Genomic DNA, 27,716 nt, shown 5'->3' on the forward strand with positions numbered 1-27,716 from the left:
TATAAGCAGAATACATTCTTTTCCCCTATCTGATTTAATAACCTTAAATACACTATTTCGTCCATGTTGTTTTAAATGTGGTTTCCCAATTAACTTTCCTCAAGATTCGACTCATCACTTCAACTCAGCCCTTTCCAAAATCTGCTACCCATCAGGGGAGTTGCAAACAATATTAAATGTAATAGTACAAAGATCTGTAGATCCCATTGAAGTTAATTTTAATATGCCCTGCTACAAACAGATGTCTTATATTTGATAACCTATAAAATCTATGACTTCTCTTTTTTTGAACCACCAAAATGTTGTGAGCTCTCAGTACTGGTGTTGCACATTTAGCTCCTTGCTTAGTTAATGGAAACAAGATGAGGCATAGAATTAAGAGTGTGGCTTATCAAAAACCAAATTGGTAGTCATAAAGTCAACTGCCTGTCTTGCTCTTCCAGTCCACACTCACAACATATCATTTAACGTCAATTCTTAACTAGCTACACTAATACAGGTCAAGTGGTAATACTGGCAGACGCCTACAAACTTTGAATTTTATTTTGAACTTCATTTAATTTTGTTTGTAGCTACTGCAAGAAATTTTGTTCCAGTTTTGGCCTAAACTTCTGTTCCCAAATTTTAGTTGAGAAAAAAAAGTTTGCAAATTTTCAGTCTATTGCTTTTAAGCAATATTCCAAAATTATATTTTAATAATGTCATAGTTCTTTTAACACATGTTGGAAAATAACAAAGAATAGTTCTATCACATCTACAGTAATATTTTATTCTATTCAAAGGTCAGTTTCCAACATATGATCCAAGTGTTTTGGGCTATTGTGTACTGACAAATATTTTAAATTTGAATACAGTCTCCTCCCTTTAAATTGAATTTTATTTCTAGATGTCGTAAGAAATTTAATTGAGGAAATAGAGTTCTATAAGATTGGAATTATAATGTCACTTGTCTGATGCAGTGAAGCAAATAGAACTCTGCAGTCAAATCCGGATTTGATTCTGCACCCCGCGTTGCTTGATCTCGACACCAGGGTTATAGTAGAGTGGTTTTTAGGCTTTTAAAATATTCAACACTGATAAAGGTTGGGAGGAGAATTCAGGCGAATGAGCTCCCTCATGGCAGTGTAATCCTGTATGAGACGATGAGCAGCGTGCAATCGGAGTAGAACTTTGCTAACTAAAAACTACTGATTCCAGCCAGTGGTCTCTGACTGATAAATAGCGCACTCATAAAGGCAAGCCTAAGTCAATAATATCACCACTGGTTTTCTCAGTTATCGCCAAACCATTCCCCTCGTGGCAGATTAAAGAGCTGCATGATGTTTAAAAACAAAAACAATGTTTAAAAGTAGCTGGCAAGTGAAAAGAAAATGAAAACAAACTCCTTAAAAAAAACAGAAAATAATGCTGCCGTCGGCTTTACTGTCTATTTACATTTATAAAAAACCTGTTGCACAGCAAAGAAAAATAGTAAGCTCCAGCTGGGAACATTAACAGAAGCAGAGAGGGGAAAAAAGGGAGGTGAAAATGATCAGTGGTGAATCCATCCAGCTGTGAAGGATCTCAGAGCTGAAACTTTATCCTTCCTTCAGGGTCTCACACATCTAGACTTTAAACAGTGTGAGGGGAAAGCAGAGAGGGTGTCCCAGGGCAGACTGTGTTGGAGACACTGTGGTGTGTGAGGGGAGAGGAGGGGGTTGTTGCAGGCCAGGCCAGGCGGGACCAGGCTGCTCATTAACACTCATCCAGCTCTCTGACCGCCATAACTGCGAGGAGGCGCCCAGCCCGGGGCAGCCACTGAGTGGACTTGTTGCAGAGGCAGAGCTGCAGCGGGGACAAGCTGCACATTTCCTGTACACTGTTCCGGTAAGTCCCACATCAGCGTCCGCTTTTAACATTTTTTTTCTTCTGGTGTTGTTGTAGAAATGCATTTCTAGAGGGGCTGGGGGCTGCAGCCAAATGTCTCAATTGGTGGCGCTGCTTCTTCTGGCCTCTCGCCCCTTTTTAAAAAATAACGTATTTAAAATTGATCTCGGTTTGTCTGCAGCCGACTTGGAGGAATTTGCAAGGAGTTAGGGCACTGATTCTGCAGAGTTTGCTGAAACCACACGCTTTACTGTGCGTTCGCGCGCAAAATACTTCACACTTTCTAAAAAAAACAAGTGCAATAGTAGTTGGGGTGGGTCGGGCCACATTTTCTGTGCCTCTTTTCGGGAGGTCGTGTTGAATTGGACGGTCCTTTTGGATAAACAATTGATCCAACCTTTTTACTTTGTGTCAATGTTGTGGCTCCAGTGTTTAGCTTCCAAGTCTGGCACTTTAGGAATAAGTTGGGTATGAATTGACTGAGGATTTACATTGTGCCACCTCTTGTTCACCGTCCTCATAGAAACCTCTCCAATACTTGCGGGTGGGGGTGGGGGGGGGGGGGAAGGATTAGGTTCTTTTTAATATGTGTTAATCTGTGTGATATGTAGAAATAATTGCCTCTAATTGAAACACTCTTGTAATGGAGAAATTAGGATCTGTGCATAGGCATTTACAGTCGACAAGATCACTACATTTCACCTTCAGAAACTATTTTTTTTGTGATTTTTGCTTTGAGTCCAGTTAGCCGAAGGGCAGTGCCAGTCACGGATCTGTAGATTGCAATACAAACAAAATCTGTTTTAGTTTGCTTAGTGGTGTACAACATGTGAGCAATCTAACGCACCCAGTTTGTGGGCTGAACGCTAGGTGCCTTACTCTACATGTAAATCGATGCATGTTGTTCTTCCATGACTGCTAATCGGCAGCTTGAATGCCACACCAACAAAGACCCAGGGATAGCCACTGCCCTGCTTTCTCGGTTGGGGTGTTGTAAGGGGTTGGTTGACGGGTGAGTGGTGCTTGAAGGAAAGAATAATGACAGGGTGGGAATGTTAAAAAATGAATATAGGAGGTGACCGACTTTGAAAGCCCTGATTTTTTTTCACTGTTTATTACAAAAGTAGTTAAGTATCAGCAGTTTATAAATGGAGGACAGTGTCATTGTTTTACCCCCAGAGGTATGAACAGGATTTTGAAGTTACAAACCTTTGATCAACTTGATATGTCATTATTGCATTTGGTTTTTACAATTTTCATGCTAGAACATCCAATGAAGCATTTAAAATCAGAAACATACTGTGTGGGCATTAGATTATCTTTCAGACTTTACAGGTTTATTTGTAATATTGTGATTGCCAGAATGGTTTTTGACCTCGTAACCTTGTGTCTTACTAAAAATTAATTGGGACTTACATTTTGAGATCAGATGAAATGTATTCAATCCTGTCAATTCCTGTTGCAAAGCGCAAGATTTTCTAAACTTGCATAAAATATATAATTAACTATAAATTTGTTAATATTCTGTAATGAACCTCAAGATGCTGCAATTGCTACTATTACCTCACAGGTTAGATTTACTTTGAAATCAGCTATGCAAACATTTTCTATTGCATACTTTTACATAGTGTCCCTTTATTAATTTTCCAGTGTGAAATAACAAATAAGCATAGATGGGAGGTAAGGAAGTGCCTTACCAACTGATTGTACCTTTTGGGTGGTGGGGCATGTCTTTGGAATAGATGCAAAGACAAATGAATCTGATCTCAGCAATGCCTTGCAGGAGAGATGTTGATGGGAGACTATTTCACAGGCAGTGAAAATAACCAACTGCTGTTGCTCATTTCAATGCTATAGAGCTGATGCACCTCAATGAGCACCCGGAAACAAGGCTTTAGTACTGAAGGCTTTAATACATTAACAATGAAACTACTAACACAAATTCACCCGTTCAGACTGAAGGGGTCCTGCCGGAGCAGGGGGTCTTATACCCTGCCACCGGAGGCGGGACCCCACTGGAGTGTGCCATGATAACACTTAGGACAGGTAAACACCCTAACCCAACAACATAGTACAACCCCCATAACAACAACACCCTAGCCCAACAGTAACACAATAACAACCCCAGTGGTGAACCAACGATGGTTCACCACATTCACCCCTCCTTTAGGAACCAAAGGTGGCGGGGTGGATGAAAACAGACAATGACAAAAAAAAAATAACAGGATTCACAAGTCCAGACGGTCTGGAGGACCACACCGACGCTGCGATCTTCTCAACACCGGTTGCGAAACCGGAGCAGGTGCTTGCGGTGGCTCTCTCAAAGCAACATCTGGCTGTCCCCTCAAAGACTCCCGGGCCGGCCGGCCCTGATGAGGCGATGGTGTAGGGGATCCTGGAACGTTTGGTGGTGGTGGTGGTGGTGATGATGGTGGCGCCGATCTCCGAGTCTCAGGCAAGCTGTACATGGGAGTAAAAGTGTTATGCACTGGTCCCGGTGCTGACCGCGCCACGTCTGGGGAAGTAATGAGGAGTAGTGGATCTGTGACTGGGGGAATAGGAGCGACAGGAGTTGCTACGTCCCCTGCGGGCGCCAGGTCTCTAATGGAGACAGTGTCGTCTCGCCCGTCAGGATATGCCACATAAGGCATACTGAGGGTTGGCGTGGAGGAGTTGGACCGGTTCGACCAAGGGGTCGGACTTGCGAGCCCTCACATGGCGCCGCAGAAGGACGGGTCCTGGGTACGTCAACCAGGCTGGCAATGAGGTCCCCGAGGACGACTTCCGAGGGAATGAGAACATCCTCTCGTGGGGAGTAGCATTGGTTGCCGTACACAGGAGGGAGCGGATAGAATGGAGCGCATTTGGAAGGACCTCCTGCCACCGGGAGACTGGAAGGCCCTTGGATTTCAGTGCCAGTAGGACAGCCTTCCAGACTGTAGCATTCTCCCTTTCCACCTGTCCGTTACCCCTAGGGTTGTAGCTCGTGGTTCTACTAGAGGCAATCCCGAATGAGAGCAGGAATTGCCTCAAGTCGTTGCTCATGAACGACGAGCCCCTGTCGCTATGAATATAGCAGGGGTACCCGAACAGGGTAAAAAGCTCACTGAATGCCTTGATGACGGTGGCAGTCGACGTGTCCGCACAGGGGAAAACAAACGGAAACCGGGAAAATTCGTCTATTATGTTAAGAAAATAGACATTCCGATCCGTTGAGGGAAGGGGGCCCTTAAAATCTACACTCAGCCTCTCAAAAGGGCGAGTGGCCTTGACCAAATGTGCCCGGTCTGGTCGATAAAAGTGTGGTTTGCATTCTGCGCAAATCCGACAACTTCTAGTAACTGACCTGACCTCCTCCACCGAGTAGGGTAGGTTGCGGGCTTTTATGAAGTGGTAGAGTCTGGTGACTCCAGGATGACACAGATCATTGTGGAGAGCCTTCAAGCGGTCCTCCTGCATGATGGCGCATGTTCCGCGCGAGAGGGCATCCGAGGGCTCATTGAGCTTCCCTGGACGATACATAATATCGTAATTATAGGTGGAGAGCTCAATTCTCCACCGCAAGATCTTATCGTTCTTGATCTTGCCCCTCTGCGTGTTACTGAACATAAACGCCACGGATCGTTGATCCGTGATCAGGGTGAACTGCTTACCTGCCAGGTAATGGCGCCAGTGTCTGACTGCCTCCACAATGGCCTGAGCCTCCTTTTCCACCGCTGAGTGCCGAATCTCTGGGCCTTGAAGGGTGCGGGAAAAAAACGCGACGGGCCTGCCTGCCTGGTTTAGTGTGGCGGCTAGGGCGAAGTCCGATGCATCACTCTCCACCTGGAAAGGGATGGATTCATCCACCGCGTGCATCGTGGCTTTCGAGATGTCGCTTTTCAAAACCTTGAAGGCCAATTGGGCCTCCGGCGTAAGTGGGAAGGTCGTGGACTTAATGAGCGGACGAGCTTTGTCCGCGTAGTTGGGGACCCACTGTGCATAATACGAAAAGAACCCGAGGCATCTCCTCAGTGCTTTCGTGCTAGCGGGCAAGGGAAGTTCAGTGAGTGGGCGCATACGGTCTGGATCAGGGCCAATGACCCCGTTTTCCACCACGTATCCAAGGATGGCTAACCTACGCGTACGGAATACGCACTTCTCCCTGTTATAGGTCAGATTCAGGCGAGATGCAGTGCGTAGAAAGTGTTGGAGATTCGTGTCGTGGTCCTGCTGGTCATGGCCGCAGATGGTGACGTTATCCAGGTACGGGAAGGTAGCCCGCAACCCGTTCTGGTCCACCATTCGGTCCATAGCACGCTGGAAGACCGAGACCCCATTGGTGACACCAAATGGAACCCTGAGGAATTGGTATAGACGACCATCCGCCTCAAAAGCCGTATATTGTCGGTCCTCTGGGCGGATGGGGAGTTGATGGTAGGCAGACTTAAGGTCTATGGTAGAAAACACTCGGTACTGCGCAATCTGATTGACCATATCAGAAATGCGCGGGAGAGGATACGCATCCAGCTGCGTGTATCTATTAATGGTCTGACTATAGTCGATGACCATCCGAGGTTTGTTCCCGCTTTTGACTACCACGACCTGCGCTCTCCACGGACTAGCACTGGCCTGTATGATCCCTTCCTTGAGGAGCCGCTGAACCTCAGATCTAATAAAGATCCGGTCCTCAGCGCTGTAACGCCTACTTTTAGTAGCGATGGGCTTGCAGCCAGGTACCAGATTTTTAAAAAGGGATGGTGTCGTGATCTTCAGGGTGGATAGATTGCACGCGGGGCGCTTTGGGCAATTTGGAGGCTGCGGCTGGTTCCCTACTGCCAGTGAAGGGAGTGGCCCACCGTACTGTAGGATCACACTCCTCATGTGGGCCATAAAGTTTAGTCCGAGGAGAATTGGCGCGCAAAGGTGAGGTAGCACAAGGAGCCTGTATTGCTCGTAAACTGTGCCCTGTACCTCAAGAGTTACCATACATCGTCCTTGGATCGGTACAGACCGGGACTGTGATGCCATGGAAATTGTCTGTTTGGCAGGGAGAACCCGGAGTCCACACCTTTTAGCAGTTTCAGGGTGTATGAAACTTTCGGTGCTCCCACTGTCAAACAGACAATTCACAGTTCTGCCACTAACCTTTACCTCCATCATGGAATGTTCCAGTCTGTAATGCCTGGTCTGATCCAGAGAGATCGACGCCACCGTTGGCCCCTGGGCGTCACTGCATGCTGCCGATGTGGATGCTGAGGACCCCTGCTGGTCGCTGCTGCATGCTGCCGATGTGGATGCTGAGGACCCCTGCTGGTCGCTCCTCGTCGTCGTGGACCATGATGGCCGCCCCCATGAATCGCATGTGGCCGAGGGCTCCAAGCGCAGCGACTCCTGGTGGTCTTCCTCCTCCTCTGTCTGCCACGATGGCGCCGTCCTGAGATCGCACGTGGTCGGACCTCGTGGGTACTGCAGCGCCGAAAGAGATGGTCTCCGTTCTGGAGGGTTACAAGCTGCACTGCCGTTTTTAGGTTTGGACCCGCAGACTTTGCCGTAGTGGCCTTTTTTACCGCACTGGCTGCAGATTGCCGTTCTTGCCGGACACTGTTGCTGTGGATGCTTGGCCCCACCGCAAAAATAGCATCGTTGGCCACCTGGAGCTGCCGCCGTCGTCGAATCGATCTGGGTTCGCGGGGCGAGGAGGGAGCAGAGCTTGCTCCAACCACGTTGACTGCACGTGGTCCTCGGGGTACAGCGCCAAGCTCTTCGACGCCGCCTCCAACCTCACGGCCATCCCCATTGCCTGGGTCAAGTTGAGTTTCCCCTTTTCTAATAATTTAAGTCTGATGTACGAGGACCCTACCCCTGCTACGAACGCGTCTCGGGCGAGGTCTTGCATGTACTGCTCGGCGGAGACATCCTTACAGTCACAACCCCTGGCAAGCTGCAGGAGTTCATTGGCGTAGTCTTCTATGGTCTCGCCCGACTGCCGACGTCGTGTAGCGAGGAGATAACGAGCGTGAATCTCGTTGGGTGGCGTAATGTACCTATTCTTTAGGAGCTCGACGGCACCCTGGTAAGTGGAAGCTGCACGAATGGCTAGGTAAATCGTGTCGCTTACCCTTGCGTGGAGGACCTGGAGTCTATCACTGTCTGTAGTGATAGCTACCGAGGCTGCCAGGTAGTCCTCGAAGCACTTCCACCAATGTTCGAACGTGTTAGCTGCACCGACCGCACGTGGGTCCAGTGTCAGACGATCCGGTTTTAGGATCTGTTCCATATTCTCAGTTAATGTATTAAATTGATGCACCTCAATGAGCACCCGGAAACAAGGCTTTAGTACTGAAGGCTTTAATACATTAACAATGAAACTACTAACACAAATTCACCCGTTCAGACTGAAGGGGTCCTGCCGGAGCAGGGGGTCTTATACCCTGCCACCGGAGGCGGGACCCCACTGGAGTGTGCCATGATAACACTTAGGACAGGTAAACACCCTAACCCAACAACATAGTACAACCCCCATAACAACAACACCCTAGCCCAACAGTAACACAATAACAACCCCAGTGGTGAACCAACGATGGTTCACCACAAGAGCAAGTGATTGTTCTGGGCTGGAAGTATAACCAGGGATTTTACAAACTATTTTAATCAACTTGTAGCCTTTATAGTTGCAATATTTACTTGATTTTCACTGCAGGCATGAAACTGTAATGTGATTAGTTGCCTGCAAACCAGAGAATAATATCATCGGGTTTGCATTGTCAGTATTTGTGCAGAATATTTTTCAATATTTTAGTTCAAACATTGAAAGTGTACTGCATGTATTGAATCATGCTTTATTAACTGCAAAGACAGTTTTTGTAAATACAGTTAGACTTTTGAACAGAAAATCAAGAACACCGCTCTATAAACTTTGATTTATCTAAGATCTCATTATTCTAAACCATTTCATATCTTGTTCACTCTTCGTTATTGATTTACACCCCTATCCCACATTCACAAATTTAAAATTTGTAAATTATCTATGGTTGCACCCCTTCCTATATCTGTTATCCTTTTTCAGACCTGCATGCCTCTCCCCAATCTCCTGGTTTGGTCTTCTGCATCCCCTTCTCCATTTATCTTGGGCTTCACTTTCAGCTGCCTAGATTTTTGGAATTGTCTCCCTAAACATTTCCATTCATTCCTTAAGAAACCTACCCTCCAGCCTGCTGCTTTGACCATGATATTGGTCAGCCATATAACCGTTCCTTGCTTGGCATTGCATCTATTTTCCCTATACCTCTGCAAAGTGACTTTGGACAACTTTGTGTTAGAGCTGCTATATTGTATGCAATTTTGTTGTGATAATGTAGTGGTGGTATTGGCTATACCTGCTGTTTTTATATTGGCAAATGATCTGGAAGAATATCAGTTGCTCACTTAAGTATTTGGATTAAAAGTTTCTTTGTTTGGAATGTTGTACACACTAAATTTCATCATTCTCAACATGGGTATCCATATTGCTCTTATGTTCCTGGCCAGTGAATTTTGGAAGTGGTAGCAGTTCACTGCATGACTCTGGATACAGTTCATGGCTGGTAGCCCAAAAATAAGATCCCATCTATGCTGTGCTTCCATCAAGTGCAGATCTCAAAGGTTGAAATTCAGTTCTTTAGGGTGGGGCGATTGTACTTGTATGTCTTAAATGCTTAGCAATGAGCAGTGTCAAGAGCAACCTGCCATGGTACTTGGTCTTGCATTTACAAAGCACAGATCTGCTAAGTTGTTTAAGAATTGAATTGTTGGAGAGGTGGCAGTTGTACTAGTAAAGTGGAATGTAGCAGGTTCACGCTGTACTTTTTCAGTCGCGAGATAATTCCTGACTGGATTGAAGTATAAATAGATGAAACTTCTACGGTACATATTTGTTTACTTGGAAAATTGAAATTTGACACACTGAACCAGCTTGGAGTTTTATTTTGTACAGAATCTACTTTAACACCCTGAATAGTTGAGCAATGTTATGAGTAGTGACGTTATAAGAGGGATGTTGTACTAATTTAGTTTTGTATCATCTCGGCCATGACTCCAATAATTGCACTCTAGTTTTCTCTCCCTAGATCAGGGTTAAGACAAAATGGCTAGTTTACCTGAGGTTGATTGTGACTTCAGCTGGGAAGTGTAACCAAATAAACAATCAGTAAATTGAGGGATAAATTAAAAGGCAGCCCCTTAAAGGGATATGGCATCAAAGTAAATGGAATCTCAAAGGAAACTTAAAACATCAAAACAAAGTTGGAAAATGTGTATACAAGATCAGGTTTATTATTACATATCCAAGATCAAATAGCCTACTGGTAGTGCCTCATTTTGTATCCAAAGAATGACTACTTGGCTGAGGCGTTTCAGGTGTCGCACACCAGCATATTTAAGCTCCCATTCTGAGAAGGGGAGACCGATGGTTTGGGCATAGGTGAATTTTTTATAAACCATCTGTTTGAAAAAAAATTTCAAAAGTTAGAATTTTAAGTATCTGTCGAACTATCTTAAGGCGGTATCGCATTTATGGTACATTGTGCTGCTTTTCTGCCACCTTAGATTGTGGAGCCAAGGTGAAGAAGGGCTAAAGTCGGAGTGCAGGATGTCATCACGTTTGCAGAGGGAATAAATTATGTAATTTAGGAAGTATCAATTAGACAAGTCCAAACTTGATTTTAATAATCAGGTTGATCATCTATGCAACATGGCCAAGCCTTTCAGGAAAGCAAAAGATTTTGGATTAGTGACGGCTGGACAGTAGAATAGTTAAAAAGTATAATGCAGAAGCACTACAGGAACAAAAAAAGTTTAAAAATGTCAGTAGTTTTGACTATTTTGTTACATTCTGGCTCTGGACAAGTATCGTTGAAGTTTATTTATTAGTGTCACAAGTAAGCTTAATTAACACTGCAGTGAAGTTACTGCGAAAATCCCCTAGCTGCCACACTCCGGCACCTGCCCTTGGAAAGCAATTTTCTTATTCTTGTGAACTAGTAGGATTAAGGTTCAATGCTTCCCACTCAATTGGGACTTGTTCTTTTAGGGAAGTACCTACACTCCTCTTGGACTCTAGGACATCTCTTTCTAACCAATTCGGGACAGTCTTGGGAGCAGAACCTTTTTAGTGCATGTTTCAAGGACAAAAGATAAGAAACTGATATTTTCCGAGCTGAAATAAAATGAGTAATTGTGTGGATGTGTTTTTTTTCCAAATACCTCCACTGTAGGATCTGTGATTATTTTAAACATATTATTTATTTTGTCTTGCTTGAATGCTTTCATAACATCACCTTGAGCTTCCTGTTCAGTGCTGACCTTCCAAATTTATACAATGTCTCTTTCTAACTCGGGAGTCTAATCTTAGCCGTCCCTAGTTGCCCTTTGCTGCATTCTCTCCAATACCTGAATGTTTTGCACATAATGGGGTTACAAGAATTATGAATTTGTTAAAACTCAACCTGACTGATGTTTGTGTTGTACAGCTCAAGATTCTGTTTACTCCCTTACCTGCTGCTGCATGTTTTGGCAATCTGTCTACCAATAACCTCCAATTCCTCTTCGGAATTGCATAATTCAATTTACTTTTGTCAATTTATTATCCTTTCCTAATTTTATAATGATGCAGTTGTCCACATTAAATGGCACCGACCACTCAGCCCAGCTGCCTAATTCGAGCCAGCTCTTTTTGTATTTAATCAGGTCTTTTTGTATCAGTCTGTTCCTTATGTACAGTCATCCTCAGTTTGATATTGAGAAATATTGTTAGAATTTTGCTTCTATATTGTGACAAATGCAAGGTTTTTGAAGATTGTTTTGGGGCTGCAATTTAAAAGATAAAATGGAAAAATGAAGGGTAATTTGAACTGTTCTGAATTCTGCTGACAAGCCTAGGTGGCTCGGTTATTAAAGATTACAAGGGGGTCCTCATTGTTTAACTGAGAAGAAGCAGCAGACTGTTCACACTTGTAAACAAGGACCAAAGCAGCTGTTCTGATGACGAATAGACTATTAATCTCCAAGTTCCAGGGAGGCGTTAGGAATTCCTGGTTTTGTAAATTGTTGAAACTGTCTATGTAATTCCAAGATGGAATGAAATTGGGATTCTAGATAGCTAATTAGCATTTCACCTGGATACAAGGCTTAAATTACCAATGTTGTCATGTTGGGCTTTGAGCAGGGAAGAGATCATAGGAAGCCATTGTCAGATAAAGTTGTAGATTTTCCAAAATATCACTGACCCTCAGCAGAGTCAAGCCTGCAATAATTTGAGAGCAAACAAGAGCTGAGAAATAGGGGAGACCAGTTTCTATTGTTCACCATACAAAATGCAGGTGGGAGCCTGTATTTGGTTTGAAGAGATCAAGACCCTGAGGGTTTAAGCAAAGCTTGGAGATTTGCCTAGCTTTGGTTAGAGGGAGACTTCTCCTGACTAACCCAAACCATAAAAATCAGTCCAGAGATTGGAAGTTATTTCGTTGGAAAAGGGAAAAAGGATCTAAGAATCATGTTGGACTGGTTCTCTAAGAATGAAGTCTCTTCCTAAGGGATAGAGTAAAGTATAATCGTAGAGGAAGCATTTTGGTCATTGTAAATGTTAAATGGAGGATCTTTTCTGTGGTTTAAGTTGCTATTGAGGTAGTGTTTAGTCAATGTTGCTTTAGTTTGTGTGTTAAGGTAAAAGTCTTATAAATTTGAACTTCCAGTGAATGGCTGAAAGGATCACAAGATTTCAAGTTTTAAGTTATTGGTCTCTACGGGTCGTAAACATGATCTACTTACAAATCATTTATTTGCATTGTAATTGCTGACATCATTAATACATCCCATTAATTATCTCCATTCTGTCAGGTGGAGCAATTGTTTCTGAGGCAATGTTTCAAAATTAACGTTCAAGTTATTATATGAAACTGCTGGGCTAGTTGAGCACAGTCGACATTGATTTCTTCAAGATTTGAACAAATTTAGTTGGTAGTATTTCTTGGGGATCAGTATAATATCTACTTTTTGTTCTGTTTACGTGGATAGTTTGAGCTTGGATATGGGAAATATTGAAATTTACTGACAATACGAAAGTAAGTATTTGGTAAACAAAAAGTGGACTACGAAAAACATGAGGAAAAACATAAGCAGGTGCAATTTAATGGAGTGAAATCTGTGATAAAGCATTTTAGAGGAAAAGTGAGTAATGGAAGTATATGTGCCATGAAGAAAAATACTGACGAGATTAAACATGCAGAGACCTTGGGACTTGAGTACATCTTTTAAGTGTGCGGTCAGTTAGCTAATTCTTTAGAAAAGGCAGATAGTATCTGAGGATAAACAGATGGAGTTGTAAAGTACTATGGTTCCACTACAGATGGACTTATTGTCTTCAGTGTTGGCTCCCTCTTTGTAGAAAGAATAAAATTATAGTGGTCGGTTCACCAGAATTGTCTCAAGACTGAGAAGCTAATAATGAAGAGATTTGAAATATGGGGTCTGTTTCTACAGAAATAGGAAAAGTTGAGAAGCCTAATAGAAGTTAAAAATGTTTTGATCAGGGTTAATTGATGCAATGTTCTGCCTGGAGTGAGGAAATACAAATAAGAGAACTTTTGTGATTTTAATTAAAATATATTCTCAGACTACAGGTGCTGTAGTAGAAGTGTTTAAAATTATGCAAGAATCGACGAGGTAGAAAAAAATCATACAGACTCCAATAGTTGAGGGGTCAAGAACCAGCAGCCATACAAGATTACATTGCAAAGATTTAGACTTGTGGGCAATGTCCCCTGTAGGTTGTAGAGCTCCACAAAATTACCCCTACACTACTGAACAAAACTGGAGGGAATGTTGGTTGTGAGGCAGTGGAATTCAGTTTGAAGGTTAGTATGAGACACAAACTGTGTCCATATTCAATATTAGATTGGATAGATGGTGCGAAGAGGATGGGTAAATGTGATTAAACTTGGCTTGTGCAGAGGCTGAATGCTGACATGTGAATTTAGATTACACTTGAAATGCCACCGCAAACAAGACTATAGACCAAAGTGTTGGGAGATGGGATAAGAATCAATAGGTGCTTGATGGCTGGCACAGACACAATGGGCCAAAGGGCCTCTTGCTATACTGTAAAACTTTGTATGACAGACTAGCTGGCTCAAATGGTCTGCTTCCATATTGTAACTTGTCTATTTCTATGATGTGAAAAATAGGAATAAATTTCTTTATGCACGGGGTTACAAGAGAATGGAATGCGTTGCCAGAGGGATTGTTGAGGCATAAGGCATGGCATCTATTGAAGATGTCACAGACTCTTTAAAAGGTGTTTACGCAAAATTGCTGGTGAACAGTGCTTTTGTGTGAGTAAGTATTTTCTTACCCATGGAGTGAGAAATCCAAAAACTCGGCAGCAAAGTTGGTATAAAAAAGATTGTTTTATTTCACTACTTTGCTCTGGAAATTACCCAAGAAATGAAAGTTACTGCACATACAAAAATTAGTTAAACATTAAAATGGTACTAATAAAAGTAAGTCAAGATTAGTCCATATTCAGTGCAGGCCTGATATGTTTTGAAGTTAAGGTACCGCATTGATTGAAGTGAATCCCTATGTAAGAAGCTCTTTCGGAGAGTCGGTACAGATTTGATGGGCTGAATAACCTCTTCTGCACTGTAGGGGTTTTATGGTATGGTTCTAACAGAACTTTATCACTTGCTCAAGATCACAGTGAGCCATAATTAAATTAAGGATTGTCTGTAGTTGGGTGAGGCGACCCAGTCTGAAATCTACCATTCTTCTGTCTGGTAGCTTGGAGCCATTTTGAATCAGTCTTTAAACTCAGTCCAAATTTTTTTTAAATGCAACCGTTAAAACAGGTTTCACTGAACAAAAATTGTAACATAACTGCACACCATAACAAAGAGAAATGGCTAAATATTTTAAGCAGCTATTGGGGAGTGCAGCGGTGAGATGAGTTTTGGATTACTATAGCCATGAGTGAAATAGACACATAGGGTGGAATTTTCCCATCCCACCCGCCATGGGAATCGTAGTGGGCGGGACAGGACCATGCAAAAGATTCATCGACCTCGGGCAGCATTCTCTGGTCTTTGGGTAGCACTTTCCAGCTGTGCTTGCCCCATATGTTGAATGGTCTTCTATGTTGTAAAATTGTCAGGTTCTGTAGGTGGAGAGGTGATTGGGCTTAGCTGTGGTTCTTTGGATGGTTTGTCAAGAGCTCGGGAGAAGAATACTACTTTGGGTCAGTTATGGAAGGCCAACTCTAACTGTGGAACTCTATTCCTGTGTGTGATTTTAAAAAGTATTTATTAAAGAAGGGAGCAAATCAGAAAATGCAAATAATAGATTGAACTGTAAGTGGATATAGGTCTGAGTCAAATGGGTCAATAATAAAACATGTTTGGAGACGGAATATATCTGACAAGGACTAAATTGTTTAAGGGGAAAAATGATTGCTTATTCAGACTTGGGTTGTACTAAGAAATTGCAACCCCCTATAAGGTATTACAAAAGAAATTTTTGTCAAAAATTAGAGGGAAAGCTCCAACTTGATCAATGAGTTTTTGATAAGAATTGCATTGCTAGCACGAGGAGATTGTAATAACAAGGCTGTGGGTTTTCTTTTCACAAAGATATAACTGAGAGTAGAGTACATGTTCTTGAGGTTGGAGAGAAAATTTCAGATAAGTGACCTGACCCAGTTGAAGAGTGGAAATACTGTGTTTGGCAACAACTTTCATCTGAAAATGAGAACTGTCACGTATCTCTTCCTCACTGGCACGGTACTGTAATCAGTTTTGTTTACACGTTGTGTGTGTTTTTACCTATGTTACAAACACTGCATAAAGAATATACTGCTTTGACTGAAAGCAAATCTGACATGGACTGGGAAGTAACTGAAAAGTTTGCTTACATGCATTTTACTAAATCCAAGCATGTGGAGGGTTTACATTTGAAAGGTGAGCTAATCATTTACCCACATTAGATTGCAGTTTCTCTTGCAATCCAGTTTAATTTCAGGATTCCTCAAGTGGATTTAATTGAAAATTAGTGTTTAATTAGTGAAAGGCAAGGCTGAAGGGGCTTTTTATAATAAATAAAACTGCCTTCCCACAATTTTGAGTGGTCTTTTGAAGTTTTTTTGTCCCTGTAAATTTTCAGTAACTCTTCTGAACAGCACTTTACTCATACAGGACAAGTAACAGCAAAAGACTGCTGTTGACATTTAACTGAGTTGTGACATGCCTGGAGTCAAATGTATCTTTTTTCATTTGATACCTTGAACATACAAATTCACTTTTAATCTAATACCACATTTTATAGCTATCTCCGTTACTGTCTGGATTCAACATGGTGAAAGAACTGAGCATCATGGTTTATTTTATTAAAGTAATTAAAATGGTGTTTTGTAAACTCTCCATGGGGCCCTTCACAAAAAGAAAGTGCTTAAAATTTATTGTGGGCTAAACCAGGCCATACATCCATTAAATGAGACAGCAACTTCACATTCCAAAAGCCGAGTTTTATATTGAAATAATTAAGATGTCTGTATTTTAAAGCAAATTGCATTTGCTTTGTGGATTGAAATCGCCATCAGTGTGGTTTAGTTGTTAAAACTCTGAATTGGATCAGTTTTCTGTAGAACTTTTAAGTGACTAGTGTCTTCATGGTATTCAGGAAAGTTCCCACAATGCAAAGCATGTCTTGTGGGAACTTTCTGGAGACCTACTAATGTTTGTGAATAGGGGCCACATTCTGTTTAAGAATTTGTGTAGCTATATAGAATCAGGTGATTTAAATTTTTGTTCCGAACTTTTCTTGTTCAGCAAATCCTGCTCCTGGCCAGGACAGTGAAAAATGTCAAGCTTGAGTACAGCATAGTGATCAAGAAGAATGTTGTCCTTGTTCTATGCATGAAGGGACTATGGTGATGGTGCCTGGAAAATTTCTTTCACACGCCAAATCATTGGCACTCTTAGTTCCTGAAAAACATTGTATTTGTATTTTGACACTATTCAGTACCTCAAATTTTAAAGTGATTAATTTGTTTTACTTTATATTTTATCATCTTTTCCTTCTCTACAGTCTCTGTGCCAAACACTTGAGTGAAGAGATCTGCCCCATGACCTCTCAATGGTGTGTAAAAGGTGACAGGACCTCTGATTTTCAGTGCTTTCGTCTTGAAGCATGTGACCTTTGGCTGACTCGACTAGCAACATGCTTGAGTTTTAAACTTATAAGACTTAATTCACCAACGTGTTGTACAGCACCAGACACCATCGAAATTGCGCTCATCAAAGTCATAAATCATCTCCTACATGACTGATTTGATTGCTTTTTGTCACAAGTATTGGGATACCATGAAAAGTATTGTTTCCTGTGCGCTATACAGACAAAGCATACCGTTGATCGAGTATATAAGGGAGAGGGAAAAGAGAGGGTGCAGAATATAGTGTTGCAGTTACAGAGAGGGTGTAGCGAAAGATCAGCTTAATTTAAGATGGGTCCATTTAAAAGTCTGATGGCAGCAGGGAAGAAGCTGTTTGAGTTGTTGGCAGGTGATCTCAGACTTGGTATCTTTTTCCTGACAGAAGGTGGTGGAAGAGAGCATGTCCGGTTGCATGGGGTCCTTGATTATGCTGGCTGCTTTTCTGAGACAGTGGGAAGTGTAGGTTGAGTCAATGGATTGGAGGCTCGTTTGTGAGATGGACTGGGCTACGTTCATGACCCTTTGTAGTTTCTTGTGATCTTGGTCGGAGCAGGAGCCATACCAAACTGTGATACATCTGGAAAAGATGTTTCTATGGTGCATCTGTGAAAGTTGGTGAGAGTTGTAGCCGATATAAAATCATAAAATCTCTACAGTGCAGAAGGAGGCCATTCAGCCCAACAAGCCTGCACCAACAACAATCCCACCCAGGCCCTATCCCGTAACCCCATGCATTTACCCTGCTAGTCCCCCTGACACTGGGCAATTTAGCATGGCCAATCCACCTAACCTGCACATCTTTACGGTGCGGGAGGAAACCGAAGCACCTGGAGGAAACCCATGCAGACACCGGGAGAATGTGCTAACTGCACACAGACAATGACCTGAGGCCGGAATTGCACCTGCTTCCCTGGCGCTGAGGGGCAGCAGTGCTAACCACTGTACCACCTTGTTCCCCCATTCGACATGCCAAATTTCCTTAGCCTCCTGAGAAAGTAGGGGCGTGGTGGGCTTTCTTAACTATCCCTCCTCATGCTTCTCCATCTATTTGCAACCATTAAGAAGGCAGATCATGCCATTCTCCCCTACACCTCAGTGGCCTTCCTTCCCACTCTTCCATTATTACCTAAATCTACTCTTGGCTGCCCACCTCTTTCTAAGTTGCATGCTGCCCTCTGGTGACATCTGAAAACATCAGTTTTCACATGTACACTGAGGATGCCCAGCTTCCTCGCCACACGACTCTTGACCCCTCCATCGTTGCTAAGTTATCAGACATCCAGTACTGGATGAGCAGAAATTTGGTTGCATTAAATGTTGAAAAGACGAAAGCCATTGAATTCAGTCCCTGCTGCAAACTCTGTTCCTTAACTAGTCCTATCTGTCTTCCTGGCAGCTGTTTGAGGCTGAACCAGGCAGTTTGCAGTCTTGTATTTGACTCTCAAAATCTTCCAACACCTAATCGTGACTCTCTGTTTCTACCTCTAAAACTTTGCCAATGCCTCAGCTGCTGAAACTCTCGTTTACACTTTTGTCTCTAAATTTGACTATTGTAATGTACTCCAGAATTTGACTATTGGCATGTACTCCGGAAGCCTACCAAGTTCTATCTTCCGTAAACTCAGTCATCCAAAACTTTACTGCCTGTGTCCTTACTCCCACCAAGTACTTTCCACTCGCTGCTGTGCTTGCTCAGCTCCTGGTTAAGCAATGTCTTGATTTTTTTAAGATTCTCATTCTCCAGATCCCGCCATGGCCTCACACTTCCCTATCTCGAATCTCCTCCGTCTCCTCAACCCTCCTGAGATATATCTGCCCAGCTACCTCGCCACGCGACTCTTGACCCCTCCATCGTTGCTAAGTTATCAGACATCCAGTACTGGATGAGCAGAAATTTGGTTGCATTAAATGTTGAAAAGTCTGATGTGGCTCTTGGGAATCCAGATTTTAATCATTCCACCATTGGTGACTGCCTTCAGTTGCCTAGTCCCTAAGCTCTGGGGTTCGTGCTCTATCCCTCTTTCCTCCTGAAGATGTTCCTTAAAACCTAACACTTTGGTCACTTGACATTTCCTCCTGTGACAGTGTCAGATTTTGTTTTATTACATCCTATTCCTGTGAAGTGCATTGAGGTGTCACGTTAAGGCACTATATAAATATAAGTTGTTGAGTTAGGATTGTAAAACTCCATTGCTGTTTGTTTTGGTGCTTTGCTATATTGTGACATCTTCCTCCTGAGAATTGTAGCAAACTAATCACAACCTTGGTTTTCTTTTCTTGCAACGCTGCAAAGCTGAAATACTCTCATTTGCTTGAACATTGATGAGTTTTCCTGGAATGCCATTGAAGCATTAAAACACACTTTGGCACCCTAAAATTTGGATGAATTTTGTTCCTGAAAGAAGGGTAAATTGAGAAATGAGTCATTTGTAGTTTTTTTTTGTCACTCAGTGTTGCCAACAAGCAGAAGCTTGTGTAACACAAAATAGATGCAGGGTAAAACTCACTGCATTCTGCCAACAATGTGCTTTATCCTTAACTTCAGAAAACACATTCTACGAAACCACTGCAACATTTCCCACACAAGCCATCTTTGTGGTTTTTAAGAAACACTGCCAATTTGTGCTGAATTTGGTACAGTTTATCCTGTGGGCTTGCATCCAATAGGAACTGGGCTGAAGCCATCTGAGCTCATTTCATATACAGTTGATAGGAAGAGTAGATTTGTATCCTAACACTTGCAGCTCAATTCAGGCGCACAAAGCATTTTGAAACTTTTTTTTTGCTGGGGCAAAGTGGACCTGAAGAAAATTGAGAAGTAAAAAAATACATGCAATCTCATTCCAGTATTGAATTGCACATCCTGATTTTGGGTGTGATGGGATCACAACTTTTTAAGAAAAAACTATATTACTGCTGTTGCCATTCTGTGAATGGCTCTGGTTTGGCATTTGTAACTTCAGTGACAAAATTAATACTGCATTTCACGCTGTATTCGGGAAGAATAACTAAATGTAACTGCATTTTATTGACAAGAAAAAATATAATTCATCCCATTTTAAGAGTAATTAATGGATGTATTTTTGTTTTTGTCATGGGTTGGACAATTTGATCTCGCTGTGATATGTGTTATAATGCATCAAAATGATGATCTCAAGTACTGCTTTAAGGGTTTATGTGCTACCTATGATATTGTCGTACCTACATACCAGATATTTGACAAATTATTTGCTAAAGATAACAGCAGAGCTATATGTTGATTTGAAACAATCATGGTGCTTAACAGGTTAGTTACAGAAAATCGTGAGGAAGTGGCCACTTTGAACACTAAGCAACAAGGAGATTTGAATGTATTTAAGAGTTTCACAAAGTAACAAATTGAAGAAGGGACTTTTATTAAAATGGAAAAGTTCTGGGGGCAACGATCGGTGGTAGTGAGTATTATAATTCAGATGTTGGAATGGATCAAACATTCAATGTTGAGTTTGAAATCCTGCTACTTTATAAATCATTGATGTGGTTGGACTTGGAATACGGTGTACACTTCTGGTTGTCATATTACAACAAGGATATTGTAACTATTGAAAGAACACGAACGAGCAACTGAAGGGATTGGATTATGGGAGCAATTATGTCAATTAGGTATGTTCTCTCTGCAAAACAAAACCGGGAAGCTGATTAAAATTGCTGTTGAATTCTGCAGGGACTAGATCATGTAAACCAGCGCTTCCTAAACTGGATTGCGAACCAGGATCTGGATTGTAACCCAGGATTTTGGGGTCGAGTGCGCAGTGGCAGCCTGGATGCCGTAGGGCTCAACCTGTGCACTGACAGCTCCGAAGCCTCTTTAAATCTTATCTAGTGTTTTATTTTCAGTGGTGGGAGTGGCTCAACATTCTGATCTGTGAAGCTTGAAAATCCTGCTCCAAAAAGCCGGTGAAAAGGTAATTTAAAACACGACGACCCCCCCACCCACCCACCACCATCTGGCTCACATCCTGGGGTCACAGCAATTTTCAAGCCTCAAAATAGGGTGACAGTGGGGAAAAAATTTGGGAGAGACTGATGTAGATCAAGGTGAGCTGTTTCACCTTGACAAGAACAGTAGAACCAGAGGACTCGGCCAATGTTTAAAGGGATAAATTCAAAGGTGGACAGTGGAAGCAGCCTGTATTCATTCATTCATTCATTCACCTATCTACAAATTGGGTAATTTCTTGCAAAGAAAATGTCTTCTAGGATACAGTATTTGAATAAATTGAGCCTTGTTATACAGTTAGTGTCACAATCTTGGGCGAGCAGGTGACTTTGGACCTATGGTTCCCAAGTCTTTTCACTCGTGGACTTTCCTTGCCTTGTGTCTTGGTTTATGGTTGACTAATTGAGAAATTGATTTCTGTGATTAGTCAAGAACTCCATTATTATTTCCTTGTGTAGTTAACAGGATGGTAGAAGGCGAACTGCATGATTATTGGACTTTCCTTCCTTCATCCAGCAATTCCTCCCAAGTCAAACCTCAGAGTTTTAAAACGTCAAAGGTGATGGCATGTGCACTGTTTGCACCCACTGTATTATGATCAAATCTAAACCAGGTTGATAAGATTCTGTGTTATTGGGTGTAACAGCCCTGTGTGAAACCTTTCTGCAGTTTCAATTTCGTCCCTAATGGGTAAAGGGTCCATAGCACATTACTACTTAACACCAATTTGATCAGCTTGCTCAAATAGCAGGTTGGCTGATGTGGTCAAAGAAAAATGCCCTCATCCTTGTGCAGTAGGAAAGAGTTTTTCTGAGGGACAACGTTGAGACAGTGTAGGTAAACTTTATTCAGCCCAAAAATGTGTTAATTCTGAGCTTCGAACGTTTAATGTTAAGACTAGTTCGCTGAAAGGAAGTGCACCATTCCAAGTACTAGCATCCTTCCTTGAACACAATTTGCCAGAAAAAAGAACCTTTGAAACAGCTCCACAAAATAGCAAGCTTTGATCTGGTATTTTCATAGTTAAACAGTATGTTACAGCATTTTTAAGTCTGTTCATTCCTATTTCCCCCTGTATTTATCACAGAAGCTTTAGATTCCATATTGTTCACTGGAATGCAATATTGAATTCTGCAGAAGATCTGCTATCTTGTGTCTATAACCAATGGCAGAAAACGTAGTTTAGTGAATTCGGTTACATGATACAAACAGCTGAGGAAGGTAATTCTGTCCATCGTTGCTCATCCAGCCAGGAAAACCTATTCACTCCCTCACTCAAGTATTCAAATGTTTCTGTAGTTGCTTATGTTTTCTTCAGATATTGATTCTGCTGGGCCGAGTTTACCTCAGCTACTGACAGACCCTATACTATTTTTGCAATGCGCTGCAAACTCGCAATAACAAGAGGCCAACTTGTGTGCAACCTGCGCACGTCTTTCGGCTTGCAGCTTAGTGGGAACAATGCGGGTGACTACATGTTAAACCAGCTGGATTGTGCAAAACATTGCTAGGATTCCGTTTTACACATGGCTGACACCAATATTAACACTGTGATAACTTTGCACCATTTTTCCCTCCACTAATACAGTTCTGAATATTTTCCATTGTTTTACATCTTTCAGCCAATTTCTAATTTAATTTATTCCTGTATTTTACTTGAATTAAGCTTTTGGCTTTTATGTGGCACCTCCTGGGAGTTAAATTGTGGAGCTTTTCATAAAGGCACAATACTGTGGGTGCTGGATTCTGAAACATAAACAGAAAATGCTTGAAAATCTTAGCAGGTCTGACAGCATCTGTGGAGAGAGAATGGAGCCAATGTTTTGAGTCTGGATGACCCTTCATCACAACTGAGAGGGGTTTTTTGTGTTCATTTCCTCCAGAAGAGTGAAGTATGCAGTTTAGGAAGATTTCTAAATACTAATTACAGCAAAGAATATGGGGATGGCACAGGAAAGAGTCATTGACATGGATAACCAACCATGACCTAATTGTGGAGGTGCCGGCATTGGACTCCCCTGATGAAGGAGCAGTGCTCCGAAAACTCATGCTACCAAATAAGCCTGTTGGACTTTAACCTGGTGTTGTGAGACTTCTTACTATGACCTAATTGAATGGCAGAGCATGCTTGATAGGCTGAATGGCCTACTCCTATGTTGTCTTCCAGATGGACATTGACTGTTGTTTACTAAGTTATTGTCAAGCAGATAATCCTCAAGTTTACTCTTGATGATTGATTTCATTATTTTGCATTGTATTGATGCAAGACTAATGCTTCTATCACCTGAATCTGTTTTGTGACCCTTTTTGCAAAGGGGCATTCTGTTGGTCTACGTCAAATCTATTGGGACTCCCTCATGTTAGGATATCATTCTCTAGAAAGTCTGCAGTATGGACAAGAAGATGCTGAATCTGATATCCAGTGCTAATGAGACACATTGCAGGGAATTACCAATTTGCATCTGTTCTATATCATAAGAGCCAACTAATTTATAAACAGAAAATGCTTACTAAAGCATGTAAACTTGTACAAAACTAGAAACTTTCCAATCTTACAATATTTTCTTTGACCCAATTGATGTCAAACAAAGAAATGATGGTCTTGCTTTTGAGCTTTTTTCCATTCGGTAGAAATTATAATAAAATGTTTGCGCATTTGTGAAGGGAGTGGAGGGGAGAGAAGAATTCCAGTTAAGTAGTTTGGTCTGTGGGCCTGATATACATATTTTGGCTCTGGCAATACACATGAAATAGAAAACAAAGTAATGCTGTTCACCATACTTTGTTACATTATATTTGATGTAATACTTCAGCTGGCTTTAATTATGTGAGCACTGAGTTGTTTTGTTAAGCAAAAACCTGTTGTGTTCCTTTGTAGCTCTCATGCAAATTTAATTTCCGGATATATAATGTGTAGTAATTATGGGCTGCTGGTTGTTTTCTACCTCTGTGCATGCATTCATTCAGACTAACTGAATTGAAAACTTAATTTGTTTTTATAACTCGGAAGGCTCCATTATGCAATAAATTAAAGATAGTCTTTGGGAGACAAGAATCCTTTTCCACTTTCCCCTTGGCAATCGAGCATTTCTGTAAAAGAGACAACGAACAGAAGCTTTCATCTTTACATATTGGACTGCAAATTTTAAATTGTATATGTGAGAATTTGTCTATATGTTGGCACCTCTGACGTCAACTCATAATGCATCAGCATGGAGTTCACTGAAATGTTTCTACAAATTGAACAGACATAAGAAGTGCTGTTTCAAATTCCGTGGTAATAGTGGCCATTTTTTAATGCACTATTGTGAGTTTACCACAGTTTGCAGAACTTGCAGAATTTCACTGGCTGTCCTGTCTGGAGACAATACGCATCTCTTTGACCTGTCCTTGGTGCTCTCTCCACTCACATTGTTTGTACCTTTAAGACTTGATTAGCTGTAAGTATTTGCATTCCAACCATTATTCTGTAAATTGAGTTTGTGTCTTTATATGCCCTGTTTGTGAACAGAACTCCCACTCACCTGACTAAGGAGCAGCGCTCCGAAAGCTAGTGGCTTTTGCTACCAAATAAACCTGTTGGACTTTAACCTGGTGTTGTTAAACTTCTTAGTAACTGATTTGGATGCAGCAAGATCCAACACCAACAATGGGGTGGGATGTTGGTCAAGTCATTAGTTTATCTGCTCTTCAAATTATGCTACGGGAACAAGTCCTGGTTGTCTTACCTGAGCTTTGATGCTTTTGAAATTCTATGCTTTGTCATAACTGTAGTTATAAGCTCTAAGTTTTACTTTGACACTGGTAAAAGTGCTGTGTGGAGCTGAGACTGCTGTGGTGCCTCTCGAACTGGATTATGCTAAAACTGATAATCTGTTCACTAAGGAACAAAAAACATTCGCTTTAATCTAATTTGTACTTTTGATTTCAAAAACAACCTTTTGTAGTTTAAGTTAAACTTTATTTATTAATGTCACAAGTAAACTAACACTGCAATGAAGTTGCTGTGAAAATCCCCCAGTTGCCACACTCTGGCACCTGTTTGGGAATTTAGCATGGCCAATGCACCTAACCAGCATGTCTTTCAGACTGGGAGGAAAAAGAGCATAGAACATAGAACATAGAACATTACAGCGCAGAACAGGCCCTTCGGCCCACGATGTTGCACCGACCAGTTTAAAAAAAAAACTGTGACCCTCCAACCTAAACCAATTTCTTTTCGTCCATGAACCTATCTACGGATCTCTTAAACGCCCCCAAACTAGGCGCATTTACTACTGATGCTGGCAGGGCATTCCAATCCCTCACCACCCTCTGGGTAAAGAACCTACCCCTGACATCGGTTCTATAACTACCCCCCCTCAATTTAAAGCCATGCCCCCTCGTGCTGGATTTCTCCATCAGAGGAAAAAGGCTATCACTATCCACCCTATCTAAACCTCTAATCATCTTATATGTTTCAATAAGATCCCCTCTTAGCCGCCGCCTTTCCAGCGAAAACAATCCCAAATCCCTCAGCCTCTCCTCATAGGATCTCCCCTCCATACCAGGCAACATCCTGGTAAACCTCCTCTGCACCCTCTCCAAAGCCTCCACATCCTTCCTGTAATGTGGGGACCAGAACTGCACACAGTACTCCAAGTGCGGCCGCACCAGAGTTGTGTACAGTTGCAACATAACGCTACGACTCCTAAATTCAATCCCCCTACCAATAAACGCCAAGACACCATATGCCTTCTTAACAACCTTATCTACTTGATTCCCAACTTTCAGGGATCTATGCACACATACACCTAGATCCCTCTGCTCCTCCACACTATTCAAAGTCCTCCCGTTAGCCCTATACTCAACACATCTGTTATTCCTACCAAAGTGAATTACCTCACACTTCTCCGCATTAAACTCCATCCGCCACCTCTCGGCCCAACTTTGCAACCTGTCTAAGTCTTCCTGCAAACTACGACACCCTTCCTCACTGTCTACCACACCACCGACTTTGGTGTCATCAGCAAATTTGCTAATCCACCCAACTATACCCTCATCCAGATCATTAATAAATATTACAAACAGCAGTGGCCCCAAAACAGATCCCTGAGGTACACCACTTGTAACCGCACTCCATGATGAATATTTACTATCAACCACCACCCTCTGTTTCCTATCCGCTAGCCAATTCCTGATCCAATTTCCTAGATCACCCCCAATCCCATACATCTGCATTTTCTGCAGAAGCCTACCATGGTGAACCTTATCAAACGCCTTACTAAAATCCATATATACCACGTCCACTGCCTTGCCCCCATCCACCTCCTTGGTCACTTTCTCAAAAAACTCAATAAGGTTAGTAAGGCACGACCTACCTGCCACAAAACCATGCTGACTATCACCTATCAATTCATTACTCTCCAAATAACTATAAATCCTATCCCTTATAATTTTTTCCAACATCTTGCCGACAACAGAAGTGAGACTCACCGGTCTATAATTCCCGGGGAAGTCTCTGTTCCCCTTCTTAAACAATGGGACAACATTCGCTAACCTCCAATCTTCTGGTACTATACCAGAGGCCAACGACGACCTGAAGATCAGAGCCAGAGGCTCTGCAATCACTTCTCTTGCCTCCCAGAGAATCCTTGGATAAATCCCATCCGGACCAGGGGATTTATCTATTTTCAGACCCTCCAGAATATCCTGCACATCCTCCTTATCAACTGTAATACTGTCTATTCTACTCCCTTGCAACCCAGTGTCCTCCTCAGCTATATTCATGTCCCCTTGCGTGAACACCGAAGAGAAATATTGGTTCAATGCTTCACCAATCTCCTCCGGTTCCACACATAACTTCCCTCTGCCATCTATAACTGGCCCTAAACTTGCCCTAACCAACCTTCTGTTCTTGACATACCTATAGAACGCCTTAGGATTCTCTTTAACCCTATCCGCCAAAGTCTTCTCATGTCCCCTTTTAGCCCTTCTAAGCTCGCTCTTCAACTCCCTCTTAGCCAATCTAAAGCTTTCTAGTGCACTACCCGAGTGCTCACGTCTCATCCGAACATAAGCCTCCTTTTTCTTTTTAACCAACAAAGAAACTTTTTTGGTGCACCACGGTTCCCTAGCCCTACCAATTCCTCCTTGCCTGACAGGGACATACCTATCACAGACTCGCAGTAGCTGCTCCTTGAAAAAACTCCACATGTCGGACGTTCCCAGTCCCTGTAATCTCCTAGTCCAACCTATGTTTCCTAATTCTCTCCTAATAGCCTCATAATTACCCTTCCCCCAGCTAAAACCACTGGCCCGAGGTTCATGCCTATCCCTTTCCATCACTAAGGTGAACGTAACCGAATTGTGGTCACTATCACCAAAATGCACACCAACTTCCAAGTCTAGCACCTGGTCTGGCTCATTTCCCAGCACCAGATCCAATATAGCCTCACCTCTAGTTGGCCTGTCTACATACTGAGTCAAAAAACCTTCCTGCACGCTTTGAACAAAAACTGACCCCTCTAACGAGCTAGAGCTATAACAATTCCAGTCAATATTAGTCAAGTTAAAATCCCCCATAACAATTGCCCTATTACTTTCACTCCTAAGCAGGATTGACTCCGCAATCCTTTCCTCAACCTCTCTAGAACTTTTAGGAGGTCTATAAAA

General features: G+C 42.3%; 1 protein-coding gene across 5 annotated transcripts in view; it reads left to right on the forward strand.

Annotated features, from left to right (window-relative positions):
- Window positions 1-1,496: 1,496 nt before the first annotated feature.
- Window positions 1,497-27,716, forward strand: part of LOC144494879 (semaphorin-4D-like) — a 191,104-nt gene continuing 164,884 nt past the window's right edge. For 2 of the 5 annotated variants that reach the window (XM_078214378.1, XM_078214377.1), the window contains exon 1: window positions 1,643-1,866. The gene's annotated coding sequence lies outside the window, so the exon portion shown is untranslated. Of the gene's footprint in view, window positions 1,867-27,716 lie in introns of all 5 variants that reach the window. The other 3 variants (XM_078214376.1, XM_078214380.1, XM_078214379.1) reach the window with 3 other exon arrangements.

This window comes from Mustelus asterias, chromosome 6 (assembly GCF_964213995.1).
Source record: "Mustelus asterias chromosome 6, sMusAst1.hap1.1, whole genome shotgun sequence".
Classification (NCBI taxonomy): Eukaryota; Metazoa; Chordata; class Chondrichthyes; order Carcharhiniformes; family Triakidae; genus Mustelus; species Mustelus asterias.